At 44.8% G+C, this 20,249-nt stretch overlaps 1 protein-coding gene across 2 annotated transcripts in view; it reads left to right on the forward strand.

The window, feature by feature from the left end:
* Positions 1-20,249, forward strand: part of LOC140210360 (septin-7-like) — a 90,266-nt gene that overhangs the window by 40,368 nt on the left and 29,649 nt on the right. The window lies entirely within an intron of this gene.

A 20,249-nucleotide genomic window follows, 5' to 3' on the forward strand; every position in this document is an offset into this window, starting at 1 on the left:
TGAATACCTCTATCAAGTCCCCCCTCAAACTTCTACGTTCCAAAGAATAAAGACCCAACTTGTTCAACCTTTCTCTGTAACTTAGGAGATGAAACCCAGGTAACATTCTAGTAATTCTCTGTGGTCTCTCAATTTTGTTGACATCTTTCCTATAATTTGGTGACGAGAACTGTACACAATACTCCAAATTTGGCCTTACCAATGCCTTGAACAATTTCAACATTACATCCCAACTCCTATACTCAATGCTCTGATTTATAAAGGCCAGCATCCCAAAAGCTTTCAATAAGATTTGTCAAACATGACTTTCCACACACAAATCCATGTTGACTGTTCCTAATCAGACCCTGTCCATACAGATAACTATATATACCATCTCTAAGAATACTTTCCATCAGTTTACCCACCACTGACATCAAACTCACAGGCCGATAATTGCTAGGTTTAACCTTAGAACCCTTTTTAAACAATGGAACAACATGAGCAATACGCCAATCCTCCGGTGCCATCCCTGTTTCTAATGACATTTTGAAATATTTCTGTCAGAGCCCCTGTTATTTCCACACTAACTTCCCTCAAGGTCCCAGGGAATATCCTATCAGGACCCGGAGACTTATCCACTTCTATATTCCTTAAAAGTGCCAGTAATCCCGCTTCTTTAATCATCATAGTTTCCATAACTACCCTACTTGTTTCCCTTACCTTACACAATTCAATATCCTTCTCCTTGGTGAATACCGAAGAAAAGAAATTGTTCAAAATCTCCCCCATCTCTTTTGGCTCTGCACATAGCCATCCACTCTGATTCTCTAAGGGACCAATTTTATCCTTCACTATCCTTTCGCTATTAATATAACTGTAGAGATCCTTTGGATTTATTTTCACCTTACTTGCCAAAACAACCTCATATCTTCTTTTAGCTTTTCTAATTTCTTTCTTAAGATTCTTTTTACATTGTTTATATTCCTTGAGCACCTCATTTACTCTAAGCTGCCTATATTTATTGTAGATCTCTCTCTTTTTCCAAACCAAGTTTCCAATATCCCTTGAAAACCATGGCTCTCTCAAACTTCTAACCTTTCCTTTCAACCTAACAGGAACATAAAGTTTCTGTATCCTCAAAATTTCACCTTTAAATGACCTCCATTTCTCTATTACGTCCTTCCCATAAAACAAATTGTCCCAATCCACTCCTTCTAAATCCTTTCGCGTCTCTTCAAAGTTAGCCTTTCTCCAATCAAAAATCTCAACCCTGGGTCCAGTCCTATCCTTCTCCATAATTATATTGAAACTAATGGCATTGTGATCACTGGACCTGAAGTGCTCCCCAACACATACTTCTGTCACCTGACCTATCTCATTCCCTAACAGGAGATCCAACACTGCCCCTTCTCTAGTTGGTACCTCTATGTATTGCTGCAAAAAATTATCTTGCACACATTTTACAAACTCCAAACCATCCAGCCCTTTTACAGAATGGGTTTCCCAGTCTGTGTGGAAAATTAAGATCTCCCACAATCACAACCTTGTGCTTATAACAAATATCTGCTATCTCCTTACAAATTTGCTCCTCCAATTCTTGCTCCCCATTCGGTGGTCTATAATACACCCCTATAAGTGTTACTACACCTTCCCCATTCCTCAATTCCACCCAAATAGCCTCCCTAGACGAGCCCTCTAATCTATCCTGCCAGAGCACCGCTGTAATATTTTCTCTGACAAGCAATGCAACACCTCCCCCACTTGCCCCTCCGATTCTATCGCACCTGAAGCAACGAAATCCAGGAATATTTAGTTGCCAATCACACCCCTCCTGCAACCACGTTTCACTAATGGCTACAACATCATATTTCCAGGTATCAATCCATGCTCTAAGCTCATCCACCTGTCTTACAATGCTCCTAGCATTAAAATAGATGCATTTAAGAAAGTCTCCACCTCTTACTCACTGTTTATCCCTGATGGTGCAAACAACTTTGTTATCTTTTTCTTCCTTCTCCCCTACAACTTCGATCTGGGTTCTCCTGTTCTCTGTCCCCTGCCTATCCTCCCTCACACACTGTCTACTAGCTTTCTCTGTTTGTGAACTAACCTCTTCTCTCCTAGTCTCTTCAATTTGATTCCCACTCCCCAATCATTCTAGTTTAAAGTCTCCCCAGTAGCCTTCGCAAATCTTCTCGCCAGGATATTGGTCCCCCTAGGATTGAAGTGCAACCCGTCATTTTTGTACGGGTCACACCTGCGCCAAAAGAGGTCCCAATGATCCAGAAACTTGCATCCGTGCCCCCTGCTCCAATCCCTCAGCTACGAATTTATCCTCCACCTCATTCCATTCCTACTCTCACTGTCGCGTAGCATAGGCAGTAATCCCGAGATTACTACCTTTGCGGTCCTTCTTTTCAACCCCCTTCCTAACTCCCTAATTCTCCTTTCAGGACCTCTTCCCTTTTCCTACCTATGTCATTGGTACCTATATGTACCACGACCTCTGGTTCCTCACCCTCCCACTTCAGGATATCTTGGACACGATCAGAAACATCCTGGTCCCTGGCACCAGGGAGGCAAACTACCATCCGGGTCTCCTGACTGTATCCACAGAATTGCCATCTGACCCCCTAACTATCGAGTCCCCTATTACTACTGCCCTCCTCTTCCTTTCCCTACCCTTCTGAGCTACAGGGCCAGACTCTGTGCTGGAGGCATGGCCACTGTTGCTTCCCCCAGGTTAACTATCTCCCACAACAGTAATCAAACAGGAGTACTTATTGTCAAGGGGCACAGCCACTGGGGTACTCTCTAGTATCTGACACTTCCCCTTCCCTCTCCTAACCATGATCCACTTGTCTGCCTCCTGTGGCTCTGGTGTGACCACCTGCCTGTAACTCCTCTCTATCAACTCCTCACTCTCCCTGACCAGACGAAGGTCATTTAGCTGCAGCTCCAGTTCCCTAACATGGTCCCTTAGGAGCTACATTTTGGTGCACCTGGCGCATATGTGGACGTCCGGGAGGCTAGGAGACTCCAGGACCTCCCACATCCGACACCAAGAACAGCAAGCTGCACTCACCCTCATACTTTCCCCTTTCCTCAAATGACAGGAAAAATTGAAAACCAAACCTACTTTGCCTCGCCTATTTCCACCTAAGCCCATTGAGCCAAAGCCCTTAAGCCTTTACTCTGCTCCCAGCTCACTCTGCCGCCTGCAAAACGATGCTGCCTGCTGTATAAGACTGTGTTCCTTTTAAATCTTCCGTGCTTCACTGCCAGACGTCACACGCCTGCGCAGTCCCGCCTCTCTTAACTCCAATGATAAGAAGAAAACATCAAAATGGCTCCCGCTGCACTCCCGCTCTGATTGTCAGTCTTCGTTCTCCGAAATCTATGTGCCCTAGTTCTGTGTTGCCTGTGCTGGGAGAAAAGACTGTTGCCACCTCTCTCATCTATGTCTCTCGTAATTTTAAACATTTTTGTAAGGCCACCCCACATTCTTCTGCATAGCAAAGACGAAAGACCTAACCTAGCCAATTTCTCTCTATAACTCAGGCCCTCTTGTCCCGGCAACATCTTCAGAAGTATTTTGTGCACTCTTTCCAGTTTACCTACATCCTTCCTCAAAGGGTGACCAAATCTCCACACAGTATTCCAACTGCAGCTTCACCAAGGCTTGCATAACTGCAGCATAATGCCCCAACTCCTATACTCGATAACCAGACTGAAGGCCAACATTCTAAATCCCATTTTTACCACCCACATCTACGTGAGACTATCATTTTCAATGTAATAAGCCCCTGTCCATTGTGCTGCCTAATGCCCTACCATTCTATAGTGTAAGTCCTACATTAGTTTGCTATATCAACATGGATCACTTCACATTCTGGTATCTTCACAGTCTCCCATGTTTGTGATTCACCTCACATTTTCCTGTGTTAAAATCCACTTGTCACTCCACCCACTTTCCTGGTAATCCACACTCAGTGGCCATCTTATTTGGCACACTGTTCAACCCACTGTGCTGTCCTGCTGCTGTAGCCCATCCACTCCAATGTTTGATGTGTTGGACATTCAGAGGTGCTGTTCTGCGCACCACTGTTGAAATGTTTGGTTATTTGAGTTACTGGTAGCTTGAACTAGTTTGGCCATTCTCCTCTAATCTCTCTCATTGACAAGGCTGTGGAACTGCTATCACTGGACTTCTTTGTTTTTTTTGTACTGATCTCTGTAAACTATAAAAAAAAGAGGTGGGGTCTAAGGGTTCAAAGTCCATTTAGGAATCGGATGGCAGAATGGAAGAAGCTGTTCCTGAATCGCTGAGTGTGTGCCTTCAGGCTTCTGTACCTCCTACCTGATGGTAACAGTGAGAAAAAGGCATGCCTTGGGTGCTGGTGGTCCTTAATAATGGACGCTGCCTTTCTGAGACACCGCTTCTTAAAGATGTCGTGGGTACTTTGTAGGCTAGTACCCAAGATGGAGCTGACTAAATTTACAACCCTCTGCAGCTTCTTTCAGTCCAGTGCAGTAGCCCTCCCCATACCAGGCAGTGATGCAGCCTGTCAGAATGCTCTCCACAGTACATCTCCAGAGGTTTCTGAGTGTATTTGTTGACGTACTAAGTCTTTTCATACTCCTGATAAAGTATAGCTGCTGTCTTGCCTTCTTTATAACTACATCAATATGTTGGGACCAGGTTAGACCCTCAGAGATCTTGACACCCAGAAAACCACAGAAACTACAGCACAGAAACAGGCCTTTTGGCCCTTCTTGGCTGTGCCGAACCATTTTCTGCCTAGTCCCACTGACCTGCACACGGACCATATCCCTCCATACACCTCCCATCCATGTATCTGTCCAATTTATTCTTAAATGTTAAAAAAGAACCTGCATTTACCACCTCATCTGGCAGCTCATTCACACTCCCACCACTCTGTGTGAAGAAGCCCCCTCTAATGTTGCCTTTAAACTTTTCCCCCCTCACCCTTAACCCATGTCCTCTGGTTTTTTTCTCCCCTTGCCTCAGTGGAAAAAGCCTGCTTGCATTCACTCTATCTATACCCATCATAATTTTATATACCTCTATCAAATCTCCCCTCATTCTTCTACGCTCCAGGGAATAAAGTCCTAACCTATTCAACCTTTCTCTGTAACTGAGTTTCTCAAGTCCTGGCAACATCCTTGTAAACCTTCTCTGCACTCTTTCAACCTTATTTATATCCTTCCTGTAATTTGGTGACCAAAACTGAACACAATACTCCAGATTCGGCCTCACCAATGCCTTATACAACCTCATCATAACATTCCAGCTCTTATACTCAATACTTTGATTAATAAAGGCCAATGTACCAAAAGCTCTCTTTACGACCCTATCTACCTGTGACGCCACTTTTAGGGAATTTTGTATCTGTATTCCCAGATCCCTCTGTTCTACTGCACTCCTCAGTGCCTTACCATTAACCCTGTATGTTCTACCTTGGTTTGTCCTTCCAACGTGCAATACCTCACACTTGTCTGTATTAAACTCCATCTGCCATTTTTCAGCCCATTTTTCCAGCTGGTCCAAGTCCCTCTGCAGGCTCTGAAAACCTTCCTCACTGTCTACTACACCTCCAATCTTTGTATCATCAGCAAATTTGCTGATCCAATTTACCACATCATCATCCAGATCATTGATATAGATGACAAATAACAATGGACCCAGCACTGATCCCTGTGGCACACCACTAGTCACAGGCCTCCACTCAGAGAAGCAATTCTCTACTACCACTCTTTGGCTTCTTCCATTGAGCCAGTGTCTAATTCAATTTACCACCTCTCCATGTACACCTAGCGACTGAATTTTCCTAACTAACCTCCCATGCGGGACCTTGTCAAAGGCCTTACTGAAGTCCATGTAGACAATATCCACTGCCTTCCCTTCATCCACTTTCCTGGTAACCTCCTCGAAAAACTCCAATAGATTGGTCAAACATGACCTACCACGCACAAAGCCATGTTGACTCTCCCTAATAAGTCCCTGTCTATCCAAATGCTTTTAAATTCTGTCTCTTATTACTCCCTCCAATAACTTACCTACTACTGACGTTAAACTCACCGGCCTATAATTTCCCGGATTACTTTTCGATCCTTTTTTAAACAACGGAACAACATGAGCCACTCGCCAATCCTCCGGCACCTCACCTGTAGACAGCGACATTTTAAATATTTCTGCCAGGGCCCCTGCAATTTCAACACTAGTCTCCTTCAAGGTCCGAGGAAACACCCTGTCAGGTCCCGGGGATTTATCCACTTTAATTTTCCTCAAGACAGCAAGCATCTCCTCCTTTTCAATCTGTACAGTTTTCATGATCTCACTACTTGTTTCCCTTAACTCCATAGACTTCATGCCAGTTTCCTTAGTAAATACAGACGCAAAAAACCTATTTAAGCTCTCCCCCATTTCCTTTGGTTCTGCACATAGCTGACCACTTTGATCTTCAAGAGGACCAATTTTATCCCTTACAATCCTGTTGCTCTTAATATACCTGTAAAAGCTCTTTGGATTATCCTTCACTTTGACTGCCAAGGCAATCTCATGTCTTCTTTTAGCCCTCCTGATTACTTTGTTAAGTATTTTTTTGCACTTTTTATACTCCTCAAGCACCTTATTTACTCTCTGTTTTCCTATACATGTCATACAACTCCCTCTTCTTCTTTATCAGAGTTGCAATATCCCTTGAGAACCAAGATTCCTTATTCCTATTCACTTTGCCTTTAATCCTGACAGGAACATACAAACTCTGCACTCTCAAAATTTCTCCTTTGAAGGCTTCCCACCTACCGATCACATCTTTGCCAGAGAACAACCTGTCCCAATCCAGGTTTTTTAGATCCTTTCTCATTTCTTCAAATTTGGCCTTCTTCCAGTTCAGAACGTCAACCCTAGGACCAGATCTATCCTTGTCCATGATCAAGTTGAAACTAATGGTGTTATGATCACTGGAACCAAAGTGTTCCCCTACACAGACTTCAGTCACTTGTCCTAACTCGAAACTTGAAACTGCTCTGTCTCTATGCTTCTGATCCTTCTATGAGGATTGGTATAGAAACATAGAAAACCTACAGCATAATACAGGCCCTTTGGCCCACAATGCTGTGCCGAACACGTTCTTACTTTAGAAATTACCTAAGGTTACCTGTAGCCCTCTATTTTTCTAAGCTCCATGTACCTATCCAAGAATCTCTTAAAAGACCCTATCATATCCAGCTCCACCATTGTCGCTGGCAGCCTATTCCATGCACTCACCACTCTCTGTAAAAAAAAAACAAACAAACACTTACCCCTGACATCTCCTCTGTACCTATTTCCAAGCACCTTAAAACTGTGCCCTCTCGTGTTAGCCATTTCAGCCCTGGGAAAAAGCCACACGATCAATGCGTTCCATTGGGCTGCTGGTGTCAAGTTTTCCTTGTAGCTGTATTTCATATCTGTACGTGTGAAAGTAAACTTGACTAAATTAACAGCAGCATTTTTAAAAATTCATGTTTATGAACATATTGCGCAGTATTACAAATTTCTGGTAAACCTGGCAACTGGGTACCGTAGGAAATGGAACCACGCATAGTTTAAGCAGAATGTGGGAAACGGGACCGAGGTGAATTGAATGGAAACACAGGAACTAGACAGCTAACACGAAAGGTAACCTGGCAAATGTTACCTGGTGAGTGAGATGTCAAATCGTCAGGACTCTTCACTTGTCAGATTATTGGAGTTGTACTGTAACTAAACTCTGGTCTTCTAGTTTCACACTAATCAATGCAAGCACAATTTCAAACAGTAATTACAGAAGAACATGCACGTTGTATTATAAGTTCACCTCTTTTATCAGACAACTTGATGTTAAATAACCCACGCTTACCCAATTTCATCAAATTGAGTAACAGGCGTAATACATACTATCTAATTCTCCTTACTCCTGCTAACTGGATTTATCCGTAAATCTAGTTCCGTTAGATTGATCAGATGGCATAAGCTAGAAATTTCTTTCAAAGATGGAATGTTAAAGTACAAGCTTAATTTTTCCAGTGACTGAAAACACTCCAAACCCTGCACAAGGAAAGATTGGTATTCGTGAAACAGCTGACACTTTTGAATTTAATATTGCACTTTCAAATTCATCAACTTTGCCTCCAACTTCCACCCTACCCTCAAATTCTGCACTTTTCCTACAGGACATCAACGACTGCATTGGTGCTGCTTCCTGCACTTTATGCTGAACTCGTCCACTTCATCCTCTTTGCCCCCACCTTCCACCCTGCCTGTAAATTTATCTGGTCCATTTCTGACACCCCTCCCCTTTCTCGATCTCACTGTCTCTATCTCTGAAGACGGCTTATCTACTATTATACTTTATTGTCACCAAACAATTGATACTAGAACATACAGTCATCACAGCAATATTTGATTCTGCGCTTCCCGCTCCCTGGATTACAAATATTAAATATTAAAATATTTAAAATAGTAAAAATTAATAAATATTAAAATTTTAAATTATATGTCATAAATAGAAAATAGAAAAACGGAAACTAAGGTAGTGCAAAAAAACCGAGAGGCAGGTCCGGATATTTGGCGGGTACGGCCCAGATCCAGGTCAGGGTCCGTTCAGCAATCTTATCACAGTTGGAAAGAAGCTGTTCCCAAATCTGGCCGTATGAGTCTTCAAGCTCCTGAACCTTCTCCCGGAGGGAAGAGGGACAGAACGTGTGTTGGCTGGGTGGGTCGTGTCCTTGATTAAACTGGCAGCACTGCTCTGACAGCGTGCGGTGTAAAGTCAGTCAAAAGACGGAAGATTGGTTTGTGTGATGTGCTGCGCCGTGTTCACGATCTTCTGCAGCTTCTTTCGGTCTTGGACAGGACAACTTCCGTACCAGGTTGTGATGCACCCTAGAAGAATGCTTTCTACGGTGCATCTATAAAAATTAGTGAGGATTTTAGGGGTCAGGCCAAATTTCTATAGTTTCCTCAGGAAGTAAAGGCGCTGGTGGGCCTCCTTGGCAGTGGACTCTGCTTGGTTGGACCAAGTCAGGTCATTTGTGATATTGGCCCCGAGGAACTTAAAGCTTTTGACCTGTTCCACTTGCACACCACCGATGTAAGTTGGGTCGGGCGGTCCGCTACTCCTTCTGAAGTCAACAACCATTTCCTTCGTCTTGCTGACGTTGAGGGATAGGTTATTGTCTTTGCACCATGCCACCAGGTTCTTAATTTCCTCTCTGTACTCAAACTCATCATTACCCGAGATACAGCCTACAATTGTTTTGTCATCAGCAAACTTATATATTGAGTTTGATGGAAACTTACTACACAATCATGGGTGTGCAGTGAGTACAGCAGGGGGCTGAGTACACAGCCTTGTGGGGCACGGGTGCTCAGAGTGACTGTAGAGGAGAGCTTGTCCCCTATTTTTACAGCCTGGGTCCTGTCTGTGAGGAAGTTGAAAATCCAGCTGCAGATCTGAGTGCTAAGGCCCGGGTTCCGGAGCTTAGGAATCAGTTTATTTGGAATGATGGTATTAAAGGCAGAGCTGTAGTCAATGAAAAGGAGCCTTATGTATGCGTCTTTATTCTCCAGGTGTTCTAAGGAGGAATGTAGGGCCGGAGAGATGGCATCTGCTGTTAACCTGTTGCTCTGGTAGGCGAATTGCAAAGTGTCGAGGTTGACCGGTAGGTTGATGTGTGCCATAACCAATCTCTCGAAGCACTTCATAGCAATTGATGTCAGAGCCACAGGTCGATAGTCATTCAGGCATGCCACCTTGCTCCTCTTCGGCACTGGGATTATCGTTGCCTTCTTAAAACACGAGGGGATCTTAGACTGAATCAAGGAGCAGTTCAAGATGTCAGCAAACACTCCAGCTAGCTTGCTTGCATAGGCCCGGAGAACCTGTCCTGGGACGCCATCTGGGCCCGTCGCCTTCCTTGGATTTATCTTCAGGAAGGCCTTCTAGCATCTTCCTCGGTGACGATGAATCTCGATGCCGCCAGGTCCTGTTCATCCGGAGGGAGCGGGATGCTCCTCTTCTGTTGGAATCTTGCGTAGAATACGATAAGTTCATCAGGAAGAGAAGTGCCACAGTTACTGATATTCCCAGCCTTTTCTTTGCGCCCAGTGATCTCACTTAGACCCTGCCATAGTCTACTGGCATCCCTCTGGTTAGCCTGAGCTTCCAACTTGGCTCGATATTGCCTCTTGGTGCCCTTAGTGGCTTTTCGGAGTTCACTCCTGGATTCCGTGTAGCAACTGGTATCCCCGGACCGAAAAGCCACAGCTCTAGCCTTTAAAAGGTGCTTGACCTCATAATTCATCCAAGGTTTCCGGTTAGGGAATACCCGGATCGTCTTGCGAGACGCAAAACCCACTGACTCTCACAGCTAGCTGGACTATACCCCTTTGAGCAGTGGTGCCCTGGGGAAGAGGCGCTAGCAATCCACTCTATCTATTCCTCTTATTATCTTGTACACCTCTATCATGTCTCCTCTCATCCTCCTTCTCTCCAAAGAGTAAAGCCCTAGCTCCCTTAATCTCTGATCATAATGCATACTCTCTAAACCAGGCAGCATCCTAGTAAATCTCCTCTGTACCCTTTCCAATGCTTCCACATCCTTCCTATAGTGAGGCGACTAGAACTGGACACAGTACTCCAAGTGTGGCCTAACCAGAGTTTTATAGAGCTGCATCATTACATCACGACTCTTAAACTCTATCCCTCGACTTATGAAAGCTAAGACCCCATAAGCTTTCTTAACTACCCTATCTACCTGTGAGGCAACTTTCAGGGATCTGTGAACATGTACTCCCAGATCCCTCTGCTCCTCCACACTACCAAGTATCCTGCTATTTACTTTGTACTCTGCCTTGGAGTTTGTCCTTCCAAAGTGTACCACCTCACACTTCTCCGGGTTGAACTCCATCTGCCACTTCTCAGCCCACTTCTGCATCCTATCAATGTCTCTCTGCAATCGTTGACAATCCTCTACACTATCTACAACACCACCAACCTTTGTGTTGTCTGCAAACTTGCCTATCCACCCTTCTACCCCAACATTTAGGTCGTTAATAAAAATCACGAAAAGTAGAGGTCCCAGAACAGATCCTTGTGGGACACCACTAGTCACAATCCTCCAATCTGAATGTACTCCCTCCACCACGACCCTCTGCCTTCTGCAGGTAAGCCAATTCTGAATCCACCTGGCCAAACTTCCCTGAATCCCATGCCTTCTGACTTTCTGAATAAGCCTACTGTGTGAACCCTTGTCAAATGCCTTACTAAAATCCATATAGATCACATCCACTGCACTACCCTCATCTATATGCCTGGTCACCACCTCAAAGAACTCTATCAGGCTTGTTAGACATAATCTGCCCTTCACAAAGCCATGCTGACTGTCCCTGATCAGACCATGATTCTCTAAATGTCCACAGATCCTATCTCTAAGAATCTTTTCTAATAGCTTTCCCACCACAGACGTAAGGCTCTCTGCTCTATAATTACCTGGACTATCCCTACTACCTTTTTTAACAAGGGGACAACATTCGCCTCCCTCCAGTCCTCCGGGACCATTCCCGTGGACAACGAGGACATAAAGATCCTAGCCAGAGGCTCAGCAATCTCTTCCCTTGCCTTGTGGAGCAGCCTGGGGAATATTCCATCAGGCCATGGGGACTTATCCGTCCTAATGTATTTTAACAACTCCAACACCTCCTCTCCCTTAATATCAACATGCTCCAGAACATCAACCTCACTCAGATTGCCCTCACCATCATCAAGTTCCCTCTCATTGGTGAATACCGAAGGGAAGTATTCATTGAGGACCTCGCTCACTTCTACAGCCTCCAGGCACATCTTCCCACCTTTATCTCTAATCGGTCCTACCTTCACTCCTGTCATCCTTTTGTTCTTCACATAATTGAAGAATGCCTTGGGGTTTTCCTTTACCCTACTCACCAAGGCCTTCTCATGCCGTCTTCTTGCTCTTCTCAGCCCCTTCTTAAGCTCCTTTCTTGCTTCCCTATATTCCTCAATAGACCCATCTGATCCTTGCTTCCTCAACCTCATGTATGCTGCCTTCTTCCACCTGACTGGATTTTCCACCTCACTTGTCACCCATGGTTCCTTCACCCTACCATTCTTTATCTTCCTCACAGGGACAAATTTATCCCTTACATCCTGCAAGAGATCTCTAAACATCGACCACATGTCCATAGTACATTTCCCTCCAAAAACATCATCCCAATTCACACCCGTAAGTTCTAGCCTTATAATTTGCCCTTCCCCAATTAAAGATTTTCCTGTTGTCTCTGATTCTGTCCTTTCCCATGATAATGCTAAAGGCCAGGGAGCGGTGGTCACTGTCCCCCAGATGCTCACCCACTGAGATCTGTGACCTGACCCGGTTCAATACCTAGTACTGGATCTAGTATGGCATTCCCCCTAGTTGACCTGTCCATATACTGTGACAGGAATCCGTCCTGGACACACTTCACAAACTCTGCCCCATCTAAACCCTTGAAACTAATCAGCTGCCAATCAATATTAGGGAAGTTAAAGTCACCCATGATAACAACCCTGCTATTTTTGCACCTTTCCAAAATCTGCCTCCCAATCTGCTCCTCTGTATCTCTGCTGCTACCAGGGGGCCTATAGAATACCCCCAATAAAGTAACTGCTCCCTTCCTGTTCCTGACTTCCACCCATACTGACTCAAAAGAGGATCCTGCTACATTACCTACCCTTTCTATAGCTGTAATAGTATCCCTGACTAGTAATGCCACCCCTCCTCCCCTTCCCCCCCATCCCTTCCCCCCCCCCCATCCCTTTTAAAGCACTGAAATCCAGGAATATTGAGAATCCATTCCTGTCCTGGTGCCAGCCAAGTCTCTGTAATGACCACTACATTGTAATCCCATGTATGTATCCAAGCTGTTCATCACCTTTGTTCCTGATGCTTCTTGCATTGAGGTACACACATTTCAGCCCTTCTACCTTACTGTCTTTACACCGTTTATTCTGCTTCTCTTTCCTGAAAGTCTCTCTATATGTTAGATCTGGCTTTACTCCATGCACTTCTTTCACTGCTCTGTTGCTGTGCGTCCCATCCCCCTTGAAAATTAGTTTAAACCTTCCCGACCCATGCTAGCAAACCGACCTACAAGAATATTGGTCCCCTTCGAGTTCAGGTGCACTCCATCCAATCTGTACAGGTCCCACCTTCCCCAGAAGAGATCCCAATGATCCAAAAATCTAAAAACCCTGCTCCCTGCACCAACTCCTCAGCCACGCATTCAACTGCCATCTCCTCCAATTCTTACCATCACTGTCACGTAGCACTGGCAGCAATCCTGAGGACGCCACTCTTGAGGTCCTGTTCTTCAGCCTTCTGCCTAGTTCCCGAAACTCACACTTCAGGACCTCATCTCTCTTCCTGCCTATGTCGTTGGTCCCAACATGTATCACGACTTCTGGCTGCTTTCCCTCTCGTACCAGGATGTCGTGCACCCGGTCAGAGACATCCCGGACCCTGGCACCCGGGAGGCAACAAACCATGCGGGTGTCCTTCTCACGCTCACAAAATCTCCTGTCTGCTCCCCTGACTATAGAGTCTCCAATGACGACAGCTCTCCTCTTCTCCGTCCCACCCTTCTGCACCACCGGGTCAGACTCCGTGCCGGAGGCCCTGCCATCGTGGCTCACACCTGGTCTGTTGTCCCCACCAACAGTATCCAGGACAGTAAACTTATTATTCAGGGGAATGGCTACAAGTGTGCTCTGCACTACCTGTCTGCTCACCTTCCTGCTTCCGACAGCCTAGGCGTGACTACCTCCCTGTAACTCTCATCTATGACTCCCTTATGAGTGGAGGGTCATCCAGCTGCTGCTCCAGATTCCTTACATGGTCTTCCAGTTCGCCCAGCTATATGCACTTCTGGCTGATGTGACTCTGCAGGAGAGGGGCGTTCCCCCAAGACTGCCACATCTCACATGAAAGGCACATCACCGTCTCAGGAGACATTATAAAGACTAACTGCGAGCTAGCTTGTCCTCCGCCTCTTCTCGTCGAAGCCTCTCGAGTCAAAGCCTCAAAGCTCCACTCCTTCACTAGCCCACTCACACACTGGCCGCTTTCCATAGGGATTGCTCCCTATGTGACTCCCTTGTCCATTCATCCTTCCCCAATGATCTCCCTCCTGGCACTTATCTTTGTAAATAGAACAAGTGCTACAGCTGCCCCTATACCTCCTCCATCACTACCATTCAGGGCTCCAAACAGTCCTTCCAGGTGAGGTGACGCTTCACTTGAGTCTGCTGGAGTCATATACTGTGTCCAGTGCTCCCACTGTGGCCTCCTGTCTATCGGTGAGACCCGACGTAGATTGGGAGTCTGCTTCGCCGAATGTGTTCCTTCGTCTTACCCTTCCTGAAGTCCACAATCAGCTCTTTTGTCTTACTGACGTTGAGAGCCAGGTTGTTGCTGCGACACCACTCCACTAGTTGGCATATCTCACTCCTGTACGCCCTCTCGTTACCACCTGAGATTCTACCAACAATGGTTGTATCATCAGCACATTAATAGATGTTATTTGAGCCATGCCTAGCCACACAGTCATGGGTATACAGAGAGTAGAGCAGTGGGCTAAGCACACACCTCTGAGGTGCACCAGTGTTGATCGTCAGCGAGGAGGAGATGTTATCACCAATCCACCCAGATTGTGGTCTTCCGGTTAGGAAGTTGAGGGTCCAATTGCAGAGGGAAGTACGGAGGTCCAGGTTCTGTAACTTCTCAGTCAGGATTGTGGGAATGATGGTATTAAATGCTGAGCTATGGTTGATGAGCAGCATCCTGACATAAGTAAACAACAGGAAATCTGTAGATGCTGGAAATTCAAGCAACACACATCAAAGTTGCTGGTGAACGCAGCAGGCCAGGCAGCATCTCTAGGAAGAGGTACAGTCGACGTTTCAGGCCGAGACCCTTCGTCAGGACATAAGTGTTTGTGTTGTTCAGGTGGTCTAAAGCCACATGGAGAGCCATTGAGATGGCATCTGCCGTTGACCTATTGTGGCAATAGGAAAGTTGCAAGGGGTCCACGGCCTTGCTGAGGCAGGAGTTCAGTCTAGTAATGACCAACCTCTCAAAGCATTTCATCATTGTAGATGTGAGTGCTACCGGGTGATGGTCCTTAAGGCAGCTCTCGTTATTCTTCTTAGACACTGGTATAATTGTTGCGTTTTTGAAGCAAGTGGGAACTTCTGCCCGTAGCAGTGACCCCTGCATCAGACCACCAATCACTGGTATTCATCTTTTTGAGACGACATTCATCCAGCACCCTCTGCTTCCCACCTCTGAGCCAATTGATTAATTGTCCATTAACTAATTAAAATAGCAATCAGTTGAGACAAGGACAAGGCTATGGTCTGTGGGAACTATGTTGTACAGCTGCTGTTAGTGTCTAGAGCATGTGGAACTTTGCTCATGGGTTTATGAGCTGGAGTATGAGATTTGGACACAATGCATTGTAGGGATAAAGTCGGTGGGGAGGTTGTTATAACGTTACATGGATGTAACTTCCAACAGATAGTCACGATCTTTAGATTGAGTACTGCTGAATTAGTCAGCCAAGGAATCAGACTACAAATGAGTTAGATTTGGCTCTTCAATATATGAAGTTGTGTGATGAGTAGCGGGTCTCTACTTCCATAAGTTGAAGCACTTGAGAGGTAATGTTGAAATGTACAAAATTTTTATGGATCTTGGTAGAGTAGATGCAGGCTGATGTTTCCTTTGGCTGTGGTGTCTGGAGCCATGGATCATAGTTGTACAGCAAGGATATAGTCGTTCAGGACAGAGAAGGGAGAACCTTCTTTACCCAGGTGGTAAGACAGTGGTGACTCAGTCACTGAGTACATTCAGCGTGGAGATTGATGGCCTTTTCAATATTGAGGGAATCAAGGAATGGGGGTTAGTGCAGGAAAATCAACTCTCTCTGGTTATTAAATACCAAGGCAGGCTTCAGGGGCTGAATACTGTCTGTTATGTTCCTTTGAAAATCCAGATGGTGGTGGAGCCTTGGCTCTTGTGCAAGTCCAAAGTCAAAGTAAATTTATTATGAAAATCCATTGTCACAAATGATTGCCCGAAGATTCATTTTCTTGCTGGTATTCACAGTAGGACAGAGAAGTACTATAGAATCAAGGGAAATACTGCACACAAACTAAGAGTGACAAACCGCCAATGTGCAAATGAAGACAATGTATGCAAATAAACATATAAGTAAATAAATAATACTGAGAACATGAGTTGTAGAATCCTTCAAAGTGAGTTCATAGGTTGTGGAATCAGTTTGGTGTTGAGGTAAGTTAAAGTTATTCATGCTGCTTCAGGAGCTTGATGGTTGAAGGGTAATAACTGTTCCTGAACCAGTTGGTGTGGGACCCAAGGCTCCTGTACTTCTTTCTGAATCGTAGCAATGTGAAGAAAGGTTGGCCTGGATCATCGGGGTCTTTGAGGAATCCTGCTTTTTCTGTGGTGGCGCTGCTTGTAAATTTGCTCAGTGGTGGGGAGAGCTGTGCCTGTGACGGACTTGCCTGTATCCACCAGCTTTTGTAGAATATTCCATTGTATTGGTGTTTCCACACCAGGCTATGGTGCAACAGTAGCAAATTTGTCAAAGTCGTCGAAGAGGCTGAGCCTGTGCAACTTTCTAAGAAAGTAAGGCATTGTTGTGTTGCCTTTGTGATAGCACTTACACGCTGTTCCCTGGACAGATCCTCTGATAGGATAATGCCAAAGTATTTAAAATCCAACAGGTACACAGTCCTTAAAACTTGTTTGGATGAGAGTAGAGACTGCAGAGAGGATGAGTAGCCTGAGCAGAGTATTTGTGTTCAAAAAGCAAGGTAAAGGCAATGTGTGAGTGATAGGGACGGTGTAGTGAACTGGAGAGGGATTTAAAGAAGGAGAAAGTTCTGTTGTGGTCCCTGTGGAAACTAAAGCTTTAGTGGCCATTAAGGAAGTCTGCCATTAAACTGTTACAGATTAAATTTAAAGATCGCTACCACAGAAGCAATGACCTGAATTAATACCTGTCCCATGACATTGACATTGAGTCAGTCAGATTAGAATCTTGAAATCGAGATTTAGACCATAGTGCTGTGAGGACCATAAGATAAAGGAGAAGAAGTAGGCCATTTGGCCCATTGAGTCTGCACCACCATTCAATCATGGGCTGATCCAATTCTTCCAGTCATCCCCGCTCCCCTGTCTTCTCCCCATACCTTTGAAGCCTTGGCTAATCAAGAACCTATTTATCTCTGCCTTAAATGCACTCAACGACTTGGCCTCCACAAATTCCACAGATTTACCACCCTCTGACTAAAGTAGTTTCTCTGCATCTTTGTTCTAAATGGATGTCCTTCAGTCCTGAAGTCGTGCCCTCTTGTCCTGGACTCCCCTACCATCAGAAATAACTTTGCCATATCTAATCTGTTCAGGCCTTTTAACATTCAGAATGTTTGTATGAGATCCCCCCTCATTCTCCTGATCTCCAGGGAATACAGCCCAAGAGCTGTCAGATGTTCCTCATACAGTACCCCTTTCAGCCATTTCATCATGGCTGATCCATTTCCCTCTCAACCAATTTCCTGCCTTCTCTGCGTATCCCTTTAGGGCGTGACTAATCAAGAACCTATCAACCATGGCCTTAAATACACCCAATGACTTGGCTTTCACAGCTGTCTGTGGCAATGAATTCTAAGACTGTCTGGCTAAAGAAATTCCTTATTTCCATCTACATTCTAAAAGAATGCTTCTCTATTCTGAGGCTGTGTTCTTTGGTCTTAAACTCCCCCACCATAGAAAACATCCTCTCTACATCTACTCTCAGGCCTTTCAACATTTGATAGGTTTCAATGAGATCCGCCTCATTCTTCTGAACTCCAGTGATCATAGGCCCAGAGATATCAAGTGCTCCTCATATGACAGGCCTTTCAGTCCTGAAATCATTTTTATGAACCTCCTTTGAACCGTCTCCAATGTCAGCACGTCCTTTCTTAGCTAAGGGGCCCAAATACAGTAATCCAGGTGAGACCTCACCAGAGCCTTAACAAGTCTCAACATTACACACTTTCTTTTATATTTTAGTCCTTTCGAAATGAATGTTGACATCACATTTGCCGCCTTGAACCTGCAAATTAACCTTTGGGAAATTCTGCATGAGGTCTATCAAGTCCCTTTGCACCTCAGATTTTTGAAATTTCTCTAACTATAGAAAAGGCTATGCTTGTATTTCTTCTACACTTCCCAACACTGCATTCCATCTGCTACTTCTTTGCCCATTCTCCTAATCTGTCTTTAAGTCCTTTTGTAGACTCGCTGCTTCCTCAAAACTACCTGCCTCCTGACCTATCTTGGTATCATCTGTAAACCTGGTCACAAAACCATCAATAACGTCATCCAAGTCATTGACATATAATGTAAGAAGAAGTGTTCCTAACACAGACCCCTGTGCCACACCACTAGTCACTGGCCGCCAACCAGAAAAAAAAAACGTTCTGATTTGAGCAAGCAACAGATGATGTTTAGATGAACTGGTGGGAACTTCCAGCATTCAGTTTTCAGAAAACGCTTTTCATCTTGTGGCTCTGCCAGCTGCCTTGTGAAGATTTGGAGAGGCATAATATGATTAGGAATAGTCAGCATGACTTTGTCAAAGGTAGGTCATGCCTTACAGGCCTGATTGAATTTCTTGAGGATGTGACTAAACACATTGATGAAGGTAGAGCAGTAGATGTAGTGTATATGGGTTTCAGCAAGGCACTTGATAAGGTACCCCATGCAAGACTTATTGAGAAAGTAAGGAGGCATGGGATCCAAGGGGACTGCTTTGTGGATGCAGAACTGGCTTGCCCACAGAAGGCAAAGAGTGGTTGTAGATGGGTCATTTTCTGCATGGAGGTCAGTGACCAGTAGTGTGCCTCAGGGATCTGTTCTGGGACCCCTTCTCTTCATGATTTTTATAAATGACCTGGATGAGGAAGTGGATGGATGGGTTTGTAAATTTGCTGATGACACAAAGGTTGGGGCTGTTGTGGATAATGTGGAGAGCTGTCAGAGGTTACAGCTGGACATTGATAGGATGCAAAACTGGGCTGAGAATTGGCAGATGGAGGTCAAGCCAGATAGGTGTGAAGTGGTTCATTTTGGTAGGTCAAATATGATGGCAGAATATAGTATTAATGGTAAGGATGTGGAAACCATAGAAAGGGTGCAGAGGAGATTTACAAGGATGTTGCCTGGATTGGGGAGCATGCCTTATGAAAACAGGTTGAGTGAACTCGGCCTTTTCTGCTTGGAGTGACGGAGGATGAGAGGTGACCTGATGGAGGTGTGTAAGATGATGAGAGGCATTGATTGTGTGGATAGTCAGAGGCTTTTCCCCAGGGCTGAAATGGCCGGCAGAGAGTGCACAATTTTAAGGTGCTTGGAAGTAGCTGCAGAGGAGATGTCAGGGGTAAGTTTTTTTTTTACGCAGAGAGTGGTGAGTGCATGAAATGGGCTGCCAGATGAAAGAGTCTTTTAAGAGACTCCTGTATATGTACATGGAGCTCAGAAAAATAGAGGGCTGTGGGAACCCTAGGTAATTTCTAATGTCAGGACAGGTTCGACACAGCTTTGTGGGCCAAAGGACCTTTATTGTGCAGTAGGTTTCCTATGTTTCTATGTTCTCTGTACCACAAAACAACAAATTTTACAACGTGTATCAGTAATAAGAAACCTGATTCTGATTCAACTGTTCATGACTCTCTCTTGGACTGTACCAACTGCATTTCCTGCAAAAAAGAAAATCTGCAAATTCCTAAAATCTGAGCAACACATACAAAATGCTGGAAGCAGGCCAGGTAGCATCTGTGGAAAAAATGTACAGGTGACTTTTCGGGTCAAAGCGTTGACTGTACTTTTTTCTATAGATGCTGCCTGGACTGCTGAGTTCCTTCAGCATTTTGTGTGTGTTAACAGCATTTACTGTATGTCACCTAGATGCTCCTTGACGCTAACCTATTACAGACACTTTCTTTGTTCTTGTGTGTTTTCTAACCTGAATTCCAATGAAAGGCCACTGATGTGAAACACCAATTGTGATGTTTCTCACAACAATTACTGTAGACTTTAGAGTGGTGTCCACAGATTGGAAGGTAGCAAATACTCTATATCCCCATTGTTTC

This window comes from Mobula birostris, chromosome 15 (genome assembly GCF_030028105.1).
Source record: "Mobula birostris isolate sMobBir1 chromosome 15, sMobBir1.hap1, whole genome shotgun sequence".
Lineage (NCBI taxonomy): Eukaryota > Metazoa > Chordata > Chondrichthyes > Myliobatiformes > Myliobatidae > Mobula > Mobula birostris.